This window comes from Prinia subflava, chromosome 7, assembly GCF_021018805.1.
Source record: "Prinia subflava isolate CZ2003 ecotype Zambia chromosome 7, Cam_Psub_1.2, whole genome shotgun sequence".
Taxonomy (NCBI): Eukaryota; Metazoa; Chordata; class Aves; order Passeriformes; family Cisticolidae; genus Prinia; species Prinia subflava.
Window position 1 is genome coordinate 6,288,186 of NC_086253.1, and position 12,858 is coordinate 6,301,043.

The window sequence follows — 12,858 nt, forward strand, 5'->3', positions numbered from 1 at the left end:
TTTCCACCACACCTGCTGTGCTGCCACTGGCCATTAACATTCCAGGGAAACCAGTGGAGTGTTAAAACACAGGACAGCAGGTGTATTGTAAATACACCTACCTGGAAGGGTTGGCACCACTCACACGGCCAAGGCTTAGCCTGGGTGAGCAGGGATCCAGGGACAGTGTGTCATCTCCAAAATCCCCATGCTGGAGGGCCACGTGTCCAGTGGGTACCAGAGATGGAGTGAGAAGCCTTAACTCTGAACTTGATGGTTTTGCTGGGTGTAAGTCAGGCCCTTAAGGTTATCTAAATGTATTCAAGAAAAAATCTAACATTTTCCCAACAGTTCTAATGCAGCTGTTAGTCTGGGGTTTCTGCCCTGCCCCCATGTGGAAATAATCAGGTGGGGAAGCTCTTATCCCAGTAATAGCTACTGTGCCAGTGGCTGCTGGAATTTTTCTAAATTAATACCAGGTACAAGGTGCAGAGACAGACAGAGCAGCTGTCCTGAGGCAGCAGCTATTCACCATGTGGCTCACAGCACAGTGCCTTTGCACAGCTGTGGTCTGGACTAGCTCTCCTGGAAAAAACCCTATCAAAACCTCATTCTAGTCCAGCTCTCATGGAAATAAACTTGAGAACTGAAAAACCAGTTTCCAGCTGCAGAACCTGAGAGGAGGCCAGCCCTGTGCACAACTGACTGTGGTCCCACAAACAAGGGGATTAATGAGCTCATCATCCAGCTTTGCAAGCAAAGCAGGAATGGAAGGGCTGTGAATTATTTTATCTCCACACCTTTGACAGCATGGGGTCTTACAAGTGATCAGACCAACTTTAGTACAAGACGTACTTTTTAAAACTGGGAAGAAACTATCTAAGCAAGGTAGTGTCCTCCTCCCTCTCAAATCCAACCTGGATCTCCTGCTCCTTAAACAAAGGTGCATTGTTTGTGCTACACTCCAAGGGGGAAGAAGCCAATGCCATTAGGCATACTCAGGACTGTAGGGTAAGAAAGCACTCCCTGACATAATCCAGGCTGTTAAAATGTGTTTTAAACCTTCCATAAAACAACCTTTTATGGTACAAACTGACAGTAACTGAAGCAATCGCTTTGGCCAAATACCAGAGATCTCAAAGTAAGCTGCCACGGTTTACTGTCATTAGAAAATGTACTGAAATGCAAAGTTAGCCAATTAATGATGAACAAGGTAATTTCACATTTTTCTACTGCTGATTCATGTAACATCAGTAGGCTGAGGAGTGTCTCATATAAGGCATGTTAAAAGTAAAGGACACTGTCAGGTTTGTAGGCCCAAAACTTGACCTACCTTTCACTTCCTTAAATCTGTTTGCAAAGTCCATGTAATTCTTTAAATGTGTTTTTCTTTTTTCAAAACAAATGCTTCAATTCTTTTTTCTGAAAAATACATCAATGCCAAAAAGCACAGCACTTATCAGTAACCCTCTAATCACAAACCAAGAGGCACATGAAATGGAGGAGAGCAGCCTGGCAAGAGAATTTTCCTGTCACTGGGGATTCTTACAAGTCCAAAGATTAAATAAGGAAGAAAAATCCCTTGACAATGTCCTTTGCAAAGAATTTGTGGTAAAAGACTCTCTTCGTACACTGTAAAAAATCAAAGTGATTTACTTTTTCAACAAAACGCAAAGTACTGAAAAATCTCATCAATATTTACAAAAACATGACCTGAAAATGACAGGCTGGACATTCAACTAATTTATAGTTTTGCACATGTAACATGAGACTAACCCATTTGGCATTTACCTTTATTTTATATTCTTACCTAAGTGTAAATTCAGTGAGAGCTGTCACTTATTTTCCATAAACCTCCACAAAAATTTGCATTATTTTCATAAATGAATGCTAGTATTAATTCAAGGAAAGAATTAGTTGTCAAACAAAAAATATACTCCTCATAACATGAGCACAGAAGCTGTTATGAATTAGATTTGCCAATATGTATTATTAAAATTCCTAGAAACCCCATAGTTAAAAAATGTATTTTAAAGTTCCTAGCCTATCATACATTTTTACATTTTGGGCTGTTTTGGCAGACTCATTGTTTTGTGCACAATGAAACCAAGTTCAAGATATTGAGATTCTTAGAGCAAAACTCTAAGAGCAGTCAATTAGAAGTAAAGTTTAAAATACAACTCAGGTACAAGGATCAGTTAAATGCATGCAAGAAAAAAGGCATTTATCATCTTTCAGTATTTTGATATTCAGCATATTTAGATGCTGAATATGCAACACAAAAATCTCATGATTCCATCAGAATCCGAGCCAACACTTTTTGCTGCTGCCTTCAAGATGAGCAGGATGCAATTTCCTTTGATTTGGGATGCAGGATTGGAGGGAGGCACAGGGGAGAATACTTTTAAATAAAGAACACCAGCAAGGGACAAAAGTGACAGCCACCCTCAGAAGACTGAATTAGTTAGCAGATTAAATTTAATTTCCTCCTTTTCTCATCTCATTTACTACTTCTAACTGTATTTTCAAAGATTTTAGGAACTTGCTGCAAGGCTTATTAAAATTTAGAGGAACAATCCCAAACTGATTTTCCAAGTAACAAGATGGACTTCAGAGTACAAAGGCAAACTGAGCATAAGCTGCATTTAAAGCCTGTGGAAGTCCCCAGGGCTCAGAGGTTAACACTGAGCACACTGGGACTTTACTGGAAGCACACAGAGGATGAATACTGCTGGTATCTATGCTTTTTATTTACCTGAACTCAGTAAGAACAAGTCACCTTCCTTCTTTTCTTTTTAATTTGCAAGAGACCAAGAAAAATACAAGTGGTTTCCTGTGCTGTGTTGACCCAGTGATGTGCAGAGCAGTCACACCCAGCCGTATCCTCCTGTTAATGGTGGAGAGGTTGAAATGTGCCCAGAGCTCTGCAGGACGCTCACGGCTCTTTCCCTGACACAAAATGTAAACCCAACACCACCACTGGGTAATTACCACCCTGCTCCACAGCCCTCCAAGTGTGTAAGATTTCTGCACACATCACATCATTATTTCACTGCCTGTGAGAAACCAGCCTGGGCACCTGAGCAAGCACTGCAAGCAGACAACACAACGGCCTCAGCACAAACTGTTTGAGATTACTCTCCCCTGCTTGATTTTCCCTTTTGGTACAATCAAAACAAAATAAGGCAATGACTTCTGTTTAGAAAATCCTGCATTTCCCTGCTGTTACCAGACCTTGAATCAAGATTCCTCATTACTTTTCCATACTCACACAGTAAGTCAACTTGCCATTCTCAGGACTTTATTCTGACAACCGTGAGGACATGGGGTTTAGCTGTGCTTTTTCATAGTGATCCCTAACCAGTCTTTTTGTTTTTTTAATCTAGTAATTTTGCTCTTACTTGTCTAACATCTGTCAGTGAGCACACGAATTCCTAAGTGCCTGTCAGGGTACAAAAAACCCAAACATTTTACAAGGCACATCTTGAAAGTCTTTGATCAGAAATAATGTTCCGTTAAGGAGAAACAAAATAATCTGGCAACATTTTCTATTACTACACATGCACTTCAAACATCAGTGTGAAGACTGGAAGTATTTCACATCTGTCAAAAAATTACTCAAATTACATATTTGGAGCATGCTGTAAAGATATGCCTAATCTTAACTAACACTTTTCAAAATAAGACTGAAAACAGTATGAATCACACCTATTTAACGTAAAATAAACAAGCTATAACAGCACTATGCACTATGGTAAAATGTTTTAATTTTCCATCACCACTTAAAAAGCAAAACAAATGACAATATTCAGTAACAACTATATCGAGTACCAGACCCAGAAAGTCTAAGTATCTGCAATAAAACACACATAAAAACCAACCTTGCAGCAGTGTTGTTTTCAAGTAACAGATACATGAAAGCAAACTCCAGAGAAAGGCAAAACATATAAAGGACTGAGCTCTCCTTGGATGTGCATGTGCACAGTGAGTATCTGTTTCAATTTTTTTTAGCTTTATTAAGTAATAAGTAAAGGGAGGGGGAGGATAAATACACTGGCAACAGTGGAGCTGTCCTAGTTCAGTTCATTCACATCAATCTCAGATTCTGAGAAGTCTGGTTAAGGCTGCCAATCCTGTTAGTTATTCCACAGGTTTTACAGTGGTGGAGGAATGCCTCTGCCCACACATGCTGTGGCAAAAGCCACAAAAAACTACTTGGTCACTTACAGGAATCCCTGCAGTGAACTTGGGGACGGGACCTACAAATTAAGAGCAAACAAGCCTGAGAATGACCACTCTCAGCAACCACATCTGCCCATAACTACAGACATCCATCTCCCAGTTACTGATGGGGCAGCTTCTCCAAAATACAGAGCTGAAGGCTGAACCAAGCCTGCATTTCAGACATTCCAACAATGCACTGTGTGCTGGGTATAGATCAGAAAATATCTGCACTTTCCTCCTCCCCCAGGACACTGACTGTGGCTGGCTGATTGTGGCATCTGGGGGTGACCCACCCTAACAAGCTCCAAAACCCTGGTTTAAAATACAACTGAGCTTATGCTTCAGACCATAAACTTTACTGGTGGATGGGTGTGACTTTAAAAAAAAAAAAAAGGCAGAAAATTCCTGCTGGCAGGAACTGGAAAAACAATCTGTTTCAACAATTGCACTAGGAGCAGAATGATTAACTCCCAGAGCCATTCCAGTAATACAGATCATGCCAAGACTTACTAAAACACTTTCCACAGAAGTGGTACTGGAGATTTTTAGGACAATACTGAGGATAAATAACACCAGACTAGAACAGATTGGCAAAAGAAGGCTGTGCTGCACATGAAGTGCATCAGTGGTCCTTATCCTCACTCCTTCACCCATGTATTCAATGGAAAGCATGCGACCACTGACTTTCCATTTTAAATCAAGTTATCAGAATTAGCATCCTGGCTGTGATTTTGATAAAAGTTCAACAGCCACATAACGTTAACTTAAAATGGAATTCCCTCAAGGAATGAGTCCTGATGTTCCCATGACACATGTATTTGAAATATGAAGAAAAAAAAAAAAAACTGATTCTTTTCCTCTCACCCAAAAATGTTACTTTTATAACAAGTTATTTTATTCTAGCAGGTTTGGGGGTTTTGTTTGTTTTGCTTTAAACCATTGCCTGAGCAGAAACATGCTTTGGGAGAAAACACCACTTTTTACCTTTGTCATTACAACTGCTTTCAGAGTATTAATTTCATATTATGTTTTAAAGACACTGCCAAGAATTTATTACAACATAAAATTTCTGAATGCAGCCTGTGCTAATGGCTATGTTCTCTGTGCTTTTCTCATATTTTAGATATTGTACAGAATGCTGTCTCTGAGAAAGAAACCAAATAATCCAAGTGTAGCCAACTTCAAAGGCTTCCTTTATTCTGATCCCAAACACCGAAAGCAATTTCTCCAACAGCACACCTGTACTTTGACCCAAGAACGTTAAACTACTACCTAGGACACTCCTTATTTTCCTTATCAAAATGTCTGAAGATAAGCAAGTGTGGGGCCTTGGATAACCAAATTATTTTCACAAGGTTTATTTTTTTCTTGAGGTCAGTAGAACACACTCCGATGACACTAAAAATAACAGTATGGAAATATTTGACATATTGAACACTGACCTCTCCAATTTCTTTGTACCTCCTTAACTTTTTTTTTTATTTTGGGAAAGCATCAAACTGATGCACTATCTTCTCAACTGAACATCAGGATGCTGTGTATCAGCAATCCTTACGGTGAAACAACAACAAAAAATACTGTGACTTGTTTAGGGATGGAAAGAAGGGAGAAAAGATGGAAACTTTAAGACAGACAGCTAAACACTTGTACAAATATACATATATACACACATCTACATAGTCCAGAAAGCTAAGATGAGCATAATTAAAACAGTATTGAGGACTCTGGTAAATGAGGATAGTAAAATCCCTTGAGTTACACTTCATTATGTTCTTCTGAAAACCAAAGCAACTCTGACAAACACTAAATCTTAGCAAAGGGCTCCTTAAAGCTTTTTTCTCTCTCCCTGTCTGGTTCCTCCCACATTCCCTGATCTCTGCTGTTCTCTGTCAATATTCAGAAAATGGCTGATGATGATTACAAACTAGAGAACAGTGTTGTTGTAAATCTGAGAAAATTTGGACTATAGTGAAATTGAAATCCTGCACGTCCCATCCAGGGTCCTCTGCAGCTTAAATAATCAAGCTTAAATAAATAGCCTTTTCTAAAAAGATACTCATTTTGAAGGTAAGCAAACAGGATGTATAAAAAATGACAAGCTCCCTGAGAACCAGCCAGTAACAACAGTCAAAGTGCCAAATAAAACAGGCAGTTTAAGGCAAAAGCTGGGTTTATGTTATCATGTTACATTTAATCACAATATAACCAAAGCACATGACGTAAGAGAGCTGTTCTACTGAGCTTTTCTTTAAGTAGAAATTTGAGTTTCAATTACAAAGGCTCTGGTCTCAACATCACAGTTAAAGCTGCACAGAAAAACAGTTCAAATTGGGAGTTATTTCCATGACTTGATGAGAGAAGGAAAATACTTCTTCCCACACATACCACATGCTGAAGGGGTTTAGGGAAGGTTTTTGAACATTTCAAGATCTTTCTGATGGTGAAAACCCAGAAGTGTTTAAAAATTACCTATATTTGCATTTTTTTACTAGGCTTTATGGTTTCTTTTGGTCTCCACAGTTTAACCATTTTCAACTTGTAAAGTGTCCGTTCACAGGCACTAAAATGCTTTGCAGATAATTATAAATTTTTCAGGGCACAAATCATGTTCTGTCTCTGTAAATTGCATGAAACATTTATCAGTGCTAGAAAACATCAGTTACAGGGGAACTATTATATAAGGAGTTATTGAATCCTTTATTAAGAGCTAGAGAATGTTAAGGCAAAAGGGTATTCATCCCTCTCGACATGGATTTCTTGCCACCTTCTCTCTCTATATATTTTTGGTGTAATTTGAGTGTTTGTATTCTGGAAAATGCATTCACTATTACATTTCTCTGTAAATCCAGTTAACATGACAGTTCATAGTTTTATCCTAGCCTGTGTGGTTTAGCCTAAAAACAAACTTGCTCCAGCTCGTGTGTCCGCCAATGTGCAGGCAGAGACATTTACAAAATCTGCCCACGGCACATCTGTGCGTCACACAAATGTCATCTCCCCCTCTCGCAGTGACAGCCTCAGACTTCTGCAGTGACACAATTTGTGAAAAACAGACAATTACAAAAAATGGACCCCTTCTGAAACAAAATACAGACTGACAACAGCCGGAGAAGCAATTACATTGGTCTGATTTCCATTTGATTGGATGTAGTAAAAAAAAATCCCCAAATAAGAAATCTTACTCCATGATTTTTCTACGTTTTTGAAACCAGAAACAGGAGGGATGTTAGCAGGATAAACAGCAGCGTGCTGAAAGGCTGCAGGAGCACTCTGTTCTTGCAAGCCGACAGGAAACACATTACTTGGAATTTTATCATTCAAAGATAATCAAACCATCACTGAGTTCATGCAAAGTAAACGTGAAACTCATTCTGTTGCTCAGAAAGTGGACACGGCATAGGGAAAGATGTTGGGAAACGAGTTTGACTGCTTCCTACTGGCTGTGACTTCTGAAAAATTGGGAGAAAAGGACGGCTGAGAGCTTCTCCAGTGCAATACAACAGCTACCAGATCACTCCCAGAAGCCAAGAAACCATTATGACTATTTTCCAGAACATCACAGAAGAACATGAAGCTTGAATCCTTGACCTTGGGATTGAGACAGAGTAAAAGGTCTTCATAACACATTATTTTCCCTGTTTTCTTGATAAAAAGCAAACCAAATTTGTGCAGGTGTTTATTGCAAAAGTAAAAAAACAGAAATTATTTATTACTTCTGCTCCCTAACTTTGGCTACAGCCACTCTCCTTTTGCTTATTAGGTAATTTGACAGCACAGCAATTATTTCAGAAAAAATTGTGGCTTTTAAAACATTTTCATCAATCTTTTCATTTGTTCTGTCCCTCTGGGTCAGGACCATAACCCTAGTTATGAAAGGAAGACAAAAAAAAGTGCTGAGAATAACAAATGAAATCTGAAAACTAACTCTTTGTGATGAAAATTGTGCATCCATGAGTAGCCAAGATGAGAGTCATTTATTTCATCTGCACTGTAAACCAGATTAAAATAAGGTACATTCAACCAGTGATTAAACAGGTGCTAGTCAATGAAGTAAATGCTTTAAGAAGAAACTCCACCTGTGCTCTTTTTTTTTTTTTTTTGAATAATGAATTAGTGCTATTTCCTTATAAAATCTACATCATCACAATATATTGTGAAATGTGACCCTCAGGCTGAGATAAGAATCTCAATTTCATCAGAGCTATACATCCCAAAAAGCTTATGTTAAATACTTCACATAAAGATAATTAAACTTTTATGTCAAAAATATTTAAAGGACAACATGACTAGCAACTTTAATTCTCTAGGAGGTCTGACAAGGACCCACACTAGAATATGGAAGAGCTTTCCACCATACAGGAAGCCTTGGATTTCAGTGAGTAGTCTACCCACCTCTGGATAAGTGAATTTGAGAAGGGAAACCAGTCACACTCAACATGTGCCTAAAGAATGAAAAATACGTAAGAAGAGGCTGTGCTGATTACTGAAAGTTTATTTGCAGAAAGAATATGAAAGAAGAGTTCAATCTACACCAGAAACTTTACAATTCAGTATGGGGATTAAGTGAATTAACAGTGGGAGTTTTATCCTCAGTGTTTTTGTCTGCAGCCCTTCCTGGGCCAGGAGCATCAGCATAGCAGGGAGGGATGGGGAGGGAAAAAACCAGTTTAGAGCATCCTGTCACCAGTTACTCTACACTACACCAAGACTGGTGTGGGACTCAATTTCTTTTTCAACAGACATGATGAGAGGATGAGGGTGGGGGGTTGCAGGGAGGAAGGAATGGTTTTATTCTGCATGATGAGATAGTGTCACACAGGAAGCATCAAGGGCCAACTTCTTCTCACAGCAGCATTATGACTAGTGAAAATCTGGTCTGTAAATTGGAAAAAAAGCCCTTATCTGCTTTACTAAACTCTCTCAACCTCCAAGAAAACCACTGGAAGTAACTACATGAAAGCTCTGAACAGTTTCAGTAGAAGGGTTTGACATGAAGCAAAACCTTTCTTTTCCACCAAAGTTATTTAAAAAAAAAAATATGAAATGCAAAAATATGAGGGTAGGAGCTAGAGAGATTGCTTTGTTTTGTTTTACAGTTTGGGTTTTTTTAAACTGTCCAGAGGGAATGAGCAATATGGTTGCTGAGTAACACCATGACATTCATAACATAGGGCAAGTGGCATGAACAAAATATTTCTAACCTGCAGGTCTGTGCTTTCACTGAAATTTGTTACATGCTGCACAGACTTACGGCTTTGAAATTGAACTGTGTGTATTTTAACTTAGAGAATAAGGAAAAAGCAGTTCAGTACTACACCCAAACAGGCCAGATGAACTGTTTATTAAACATGTAAAATTGAGTTATGAGCAGCACCAATTGAATTTATTTGTTTTGCACGCTCCCTAATAAATGGTTAGTGAAACAAAGTGTCTGAAGCCTGGAACAGGATGGAGAAGAATGAGCCAAAGTACATGAATTCAAATCTTATTTTTATTCTGCATAACCAGTCTGTACAAAGCTCTTCAGACAAAGGTCTGGAGCTGTTAGGAATGAGATTAAATCTCATCCTAAAGAACTTGAAAGCAACTACACTGCAAAGAAAAATTCTGCAACTGCTTATAGCAGATCTTAAATCAGATAGTTATCAGTAGTTAAAACAGTATTTACTCAGCTAGAGTTCCAAATCTCTATAAATGTGAACAAATACTAATAGTCTGACTACTTTCTGTAAGATGTGTGACAGCACTACCTGGTTTTCTCCAAGCAACAGTCGCTGAAGGACATGATCACAGCATCATGAATACTGCTCCAATAACTCTAAAAGAAGCCCAGAATGTGACTTTTGCCAGTATTGAGGTATTTCAGGAACTTCAAACTCCACTAACTAAAATCACAAATATTAATGAAATTATTTCCTTACTTTTGTCAGTACAGATCAAAGCAAATCTCTAATTTTTTCCCCAGTAAAATGTAGTGAACTTCTAAAAGAAAAGAGGGCACTTTGCCAATAATAAAAAAAATAAAGAGCAATGTCAATAAATATATTAATGAAACAAAAACTGGGTGGTGTCATTTTGCATTGTTAAAGTTTTGGGTACTTTCTGAGTGTAAACTAAGTTTTGGGGTTAGTCTTTGTTTCACTGATTCTGCTAAGTTATATGTATTTAAAAAAAACTTATATGAAGTACTCTCTTTTTAATACAGTGCACATGATGCAGTCTTTTTTTTTCTTGCTTTAAGAGTACATTTTTCCTTGTAAGACAGAAGGCAAGATAATTTACATTGCACTGGAAAGCATGCACGTATTAATGATGGGGAATGATGAAAAACATAAATGGTTTCCATTTTCACATTCAAAAACAAGTACCTGCAAATTAATGCTAAAAGCAACTGGCCTATAAAGGAGCCATGTTTCCATGCCAACTGATCACAGAAAGACATAATTCAACAAAAATGAATAACCTACAAAACAAGAAAATAAAGAGCAAGTAGAAGTGCAGGAAATCAAGATCCTGACCATACCCAACTATTGTACAAGAATAGCAAAGAACACAACAATTAAATTGCAATTTAAGATGTGAATGGTGCGCAGCTAATGGCACCTCATCATTACAACACTTCTAAAAGCTGTCAGTCTCTAGTCAAGAAAAACAGGATCCAGAACACTTCTATTAAGAAGGAGGGAGCATTTGTCCAATTCTTATGGAAGTTTCACAGTTGGTGGCCATGAAAACACCAAGTTACTTTTCAGTGCACATCTTTAATTAGGATTTCAATTTTTTGTCTGTAAGGCCTTGCTTTGTACCTTACTCACAGAGTTGTTCTGGGGTCCTGCAATCAGTCTGCAGAGTGGGTTGCAGGGCAAGGTTTTACTTCCATGAGTAGCAACATTGCAAAATCAGGCACATCAGGGATAGGCAGATAGGTATCTGCACACAAGCAGCTCCCACAGCCATGTGCACGCATTTATCTGATGTCATGACATTTTTCTATGTGTATGAGCAAAATTCAACTTCACAGCTGATAAAACTGTGCTATCACTAACAGAACTACAGCGAACAAGTAAATTCATTAATTTCATAAATAAAATCATGGGTATACAGTCCAGATGTGTCAATTTCTACATGGACAAACCAGACTTAGTTTAAGCAAGAAAGCTTAAAAATACTGAATTGACAAAAAAAAAAAAAAAAAAAAAAAAAAAAAAAAAAGAAAGCTACTGGATCTAAATATAACTAGTTCCAAGATTTACATGCAATAAAACCAGCAGTTTTAGTCTATGTTCTTTAAACCTCAAGAAATAAATAACCCCAACTAAAAGGTCCATAAACCCTGTGTTCTAAATGAATACAAACTGAAGACAGGATAATAAATTTCTGTTTCTTAGTACGCCTTTATTTTATCAAGCAACAGTGCTTTTCTGCCTATTTAGCTCTTAAGAACATATTAAAAGTCATTAGAGGTTTAAAACAGATAAAAAATTATGGTTACAGAACTGGAAGTTGGAAACACCACCACTAACGCAATTCAGTCCACTTGAATTTTACTGTTTTGCTGCTTTCTGCATGAGTAGAGGATAGAAAATTACAAGTGCTTGTACCCACCCAACTGACTTCATATTTATGTGAACACAGAGGTTACATGACAATGGGCCTAAACATTGCATGGAAAAATGCAAAGTTCACAGAAAATGATCTTTAGTTTCATTTATGAGCCTCAGTCTGCGTAGGGACTCCAATGACATCACTGGATGAAAGAAAATAATTATACAGCTATGTTCCAGCTTATCCAGATAGCATGAAAGATTAAGGGTTTCAGACTATCTTTCTCTGTCTATTCAGAATTTACTAAAAACTGAATTTTTAGATGTGACAGTTGCTTGGTGCCCTTTTAAACAGGCACTGATTTTTTCTAGCAAAAGCTTTGCCCTTTAAGGGCAAAAAGTGGACGCATTCTAGTAGAAAAGATCTAAGCTAAAAAGTCTCTAAGTCACCAAGATGTCTTTTCTTTTTTTTTTTAAGAAAACTCATTCTTACACCACAGCTCAGAAAACAATACAGTAAGCATTCAGCATCCCTGAATTTTTTTTAGGTGTCACTACATTTCTCCAACCTTCCCCTAAGGCTGGCCACATCCAACTGACTGCATTTCTGCAGTTCTTGTACAAGCTGAAAAATGACAATTCAGCTGTGTGGAGAGGCCAGGATTTCAGCACCTTTCTTCATGTATAAACTATTGCTTTTAGGCTTATATACTAGATTCTTGTGTGGGATCCCTAAAGAAAAAACTAATAAAAAGAAAAATTTACACACAGGCTCAAGACACACTGACTATTCCAAACTGATAAAACTCCATTTGTAAAGTCATGTACGTCACAATAACCTTTGTGGCATGCCAACTCTTCAGAAACTCCTGAACTACAAAGATATGAATTCCAACAGAGAAAAATGTATTTTAATCCACCCCCATCGATGTGTAATATTACAGAAGTTAGAAAACAGCAGCAGCAACTGAAAGCTGCCTGTGCTGTGGCTGGCTGACTGTACCTGCACTCCCAGCTCCAAGCTTCCCTGACAATTAATTCCTGCTATGTTTGGAAGGACCAGGAGTGGCAAAGCTGAGTAAGATGAAAGGTCAGTTCAGCTTTTCACACC

General features: G+C 38.0%; 1 protein-coding gene across 4 annotated transcripts in view; it reads right to left on the minus strand.

The window, feature by feature from the left end:
* Nucleotides 1–12,858, minus strand: part of CTBP1 (C-terminal binding protein 1) — a 240,701-nt gene that overhangs the window by 42,432 nt on the left and 185,411 nt on the right. The gene's annotated exons all lie outside the window — the stretch shown is intronic.